We start from the raw sequence: 4,034 nt of genomic DNA on the forward strand, positions 1-4,034 counted from the left end.
GTGCAGTGCCCAGCAGTCTGTGTCCAGTGGGGGGAGGGAGAGCTGCACCACGGGCACCTTGGCTGAGCCTCCAGCCTCCTCTAGCACATCTCTGAGCAGCTGGGGGCTGGAGATCCAGTGGATCCCTCTGGGGCAGCTGGGGGCTGGAGGTGGGCGGCTCTGGAGTAACTGGGGACTGAAAATGGATCCCTTTGGGGTAACTGGGGGCTGGTGATGGATTTGCCTGGGGAAGGGAGGCTAGGGAGAGGGGAGGAAGGTGGAGAGGCCGTGGCTGGTGTTGCCTGGGTTGCAGGAGCTGCTTTGGCCTTAGGGTGTCTGCTGAGTGCCCTGTGGGGCTCTCGGTCCAGAGCGTGGCCGAGCAGCAGGGGCAGTGCTGTGCCTCTGACCAAGTGTGCAAGCTGTTGGTATCCCAGACCTTGGGGAAGAAAGCAGCTCCCAGGGCCCCGACCACATAAACACGGAGAGAGTGCCCAGGGAAGCACCTGGCACAGAGCTCAGCTCAGTGACGCTGGCAGGGTTGAGCTCCTCGGCAGCTGTGCCCTGCCCGAGCGGCTGAGGCTCTGCGAGCTGCTCACAGGAGTCAGTCCCTGGCACTGCACATCTGGAGCGCTGCAGGAGGACTCAGCTGTACTTCGCTGCTGCTCTGCCCAGGTTCAGCTGTGGGGAGGCTGAGCTGGGCTGCAGGCAGCTGCAGCTTCCCAGTCTGAGCACTCTGTTGGGTTCTCCTCCTGCCAGTCTCTGCCCTCGGGGTCCCTGCTGAGCGATTAAATAGTTCTGCTCTGCATCAGCCCTGCCGGGACTCTGCCCCTGCCTGGGCTCTGCTCTGTCTCTGCCTGGGCTCTGCTTTGCCCCTGCCTGGGCTCTGCCCTGCCCCTGCCTCTCCTTGCTGGGCAGGCTCTCTCTGGTGGGCTCCCTGCTGAGGTTTGGCACCCAGCGGAGGGCAGCAGGGAGTGGCCCCTGGGCAGAGCCAATCTGTGCTTGCTGCAGTCCTGCTGTATCCTGGCTGCCAGGAGCTGCTGGCTGATGTCGCAGAGTCCCGAACTGCGTTGGGTGGGGAGGGACCTTCCGAGCTGATCCCGTCCCAGCCCCTGCAGCCAGCAGGGCCATGCCTACCCCAGCAGGCTGCTCAGAGCCCCAACGGCCTGAGCTGCAGTGGTGCAGGGATGGGGCAGCTCCCACCCCTCTGGGCGACCTTGGACAGGCTCTGTGCACCCTCAGTGTCAAACATTTCTCCCTTCTCTCCACTCTCAATCTCCCTCTTCTGGGTCCAACCCATTCCTCTCTGTCCCCACAGGCCCTGCTCCAAAGTCTGTCCCCAGCTTGCTTTAATTCCTGGTGTGGTCCTTTCATCTCCAGCAGTTTGTTGCCCCTCCCGGAGGTGTTCTTTGCCCCTCGGCACTCCTGCTGCTGGGGCAGGTCCCAAGGCCTCTTGCCATTGTCAGTGGCTGCTCTGAGCCTGCTGCTGGGGAGCCTGGAGGAAGCTGCCAGGTTGGACATGCTGCTGCCTGTCACCAGCAAGAGCTACCAAGGGTAAGTCACTGAGGAACAGTCCCAGGCAGAGAAGTGATGCAGCTGCCAGAGGTAGCCTCCAGTGTCAGCAGCAGAGGAGGGGGGGTTGGATTTGTCCTAATGAACACGAAAGAACAATCAGAGGTTGGTAAGCAGGAGCCCAAACCAAGTCAGCCAGGGATGAATTGGTACCAGGGCAGGAACTGTGCGAGGAGAAGCAACATCCAAGCCTGGTGAGAGAGCTTTAGGTGAACAGCTTCTGTGTTCTGAAGCCTTTAAGCAGGGGCACTGCTCCTGGATGGCTGCACAGTGCCCCTGTGCAAGGGGAGGCAGCAGCAGAGGCTTTAAAGCAGCTGTGCAGCCACAGGCACTGGTTTCACACTACAGAACCTCTGTCAGGGAAACAGGGAAACAAACAGGATCTCTTGCTGCCACTTCCCTCCTCTCCTCACCTCCCCAGCCAGCCTGAGAGCAGCTTTCAGATGAGGGTTGAGAAATTGAAGGGATTTTTGTTTCAAACCTGCACCCACATTTGTAACTCAACCTTTCTGGCTGTGTGGGAAAGGAGCAGGACAGTGCAGGGCAGTGTCTGAGAGTCACAGATTGCATTAGAATGGAAGGGACCCTCCCAGGGCATCTTGGCCAACCCCCTGCAGGCAGCAGGGACAGCCCCAGCCAGAGCAGGCTGCCCAGGGACACAGCAAGCCTCACCTGGAGTGTCTCCAGAGCCTCGACTGTCACAATCACACAATCAGCTTGGCTGGAAAAGACGTTTAGGACTGTGAGGTCCAACCCTTAGCCCAGCACTGCCAGGTCACCACGAGCCCATGGCCCTCAGCACCACACTGGTCACAGGATCACAGATTGCATGGGGTTGGAAGGGACCCTCCCAGGGCATCTTGGCCAACCCCCTGCAGGCAGCAAGGGCAGCGCCAACCAGAGCAGGCTGCCCAGGCCCACAGCAAGGCTGAGCTTGAATCCTCAACCACCTCCCTGGGCAGCCTGTGCCAGTCTCTCCCCGCTCTCACTGTGCACAGCTCCCTCCTGATGTCCAGCCTAACTCTGCTCCACTGCCAAACCTCAGCCTGTCCCCACAGGCCCTTCTGAGCAGTCCCTCCCAGCTGCCTGCAGGGCCCCTGCAGATGCAGCTCTAAGGTTAGAGCAAACCCAACCTGGAGCAGTGGATGCTGAAGCAGTGCAGATGAGAGCTGGGGCTCAGCACTGCCTCCTGCGAGGGCTCTGCTGCAGCTCCCACAGGGACCGAAGGGGTCTCTGCCTGGGCTGCAGCAGAAGTGTGGGCAGCAGGGCAAGGGAAGTGACCCTGCCCCTCTGCTGAGACCCCACCTGCAGCACTGCATCCAGTTCTGGAGCTCCTGGGACAAGAGAGCTCTGGAGGTGCTGGGAGGGGTCCAGAGAAGGGCTAGGAGGATGAGCAGAGGCCTGGAGCTGCTCTGCTGGGAGGAGAGGCTGAGGCAGCTGGGGCTGTGCAGGGTGGAGAGGAGAAGGCTCCCAGGGGACCTTCTTGTGGCCTTGCAGTATCTGAAGGGGCTACAGGAGAGCTGGGGAGGGACTTCTTAGGCTGTCAGGGAGTGAGAGGAGTGGGGGGAATGGAACCAAGCTGGAAATGGGCAGAGTCAGCCTGGAGGTTGGGAAGAAGTTGTTCAGCAGGAGGGTGGGGAGAGCCTGGCAGGGGTTGCCCAGGGAGGTGCTGGAAGCCTCACGTCTGGAGGTGTTTAAGGCCAGGCTGGCTGAGGCTGTGGGCAGCCTGCTCTGGTGTGAGGTGTCCCTGCCCATGGCAGGGGGCTGGAGCTGCATGGTCCTTGTGGTGCCTTCCAGCCCTGACTGATTCTGTGACTCTGTGACTGGGAGACCTCATTCCTGCCAGGCTCACTTCACCTGGGAGGCAGAGCAGGAACATCAGCACCCCCCAGCACGGTGCTTCTGCTGCAATAGCACTAGAAAACACCACACAGCTGTGACACCAAACCCTCCACATGTGGGGACTGCTAAGGTCTGGGTCCTGCCCTGGGCTCACAGCAACCCCAGGAAGGCTCCAGGCTGGGGGCACAGTGGCTGAAACTGCCCAGCAGGGAAGGCCCTGGGGGTGCTGGGTGACAGCAGCTGAAGGTAAGCCAGGGAGTGCCCAGGTGGGCAAAAAGGGCACCAGCAGCCTGGCCTGGCTCAGCACTGGTGTGGGCAGCAGGAGCAGGGCAAGGATTGTGCCCCTGGACTGGCACTGAGGAGGCCACAGCTTGAGTGCTGGGGGCAGTTCTGGGTGCCACAGGGTAAGAAAGACATAGAGGGGCTGGAGGGGCCCAGAGAAGGGCAGTGAAGGTGATGAGGGGTTGGCAGGGTGCCCTGTGAGTGGCTGAGGGAGCTGGGGGTGTGGAGCAGAGGAGGCTGAGGGAGACCTCATTGCTTTCTGCAGCTCCTGAGAGGAGGCTGCAGGCAGGTGGGGGTTGGGCTCTGCTGCCTGGGACCAGGGGATAGGAGGAGAGGAAATGTCCTGGAATTGTGCCAGGGCA

The sequence above is a fragment of the Pogoniulus pusillus genome, chromosome 41 (genome assembly GCF_015220805.1).
Source record: "Pogoniulus pusillus isolate bPogPus1 chromosome 41, bPogPus1.pri, whole genome shotgun sequence".
Taxonomy (NCBI): Eukaryota; Metazoa; Chordata; class Aves; order Piciformes; family Lybiidae; genus Pogoniulus; species Pogoniulus pusillus.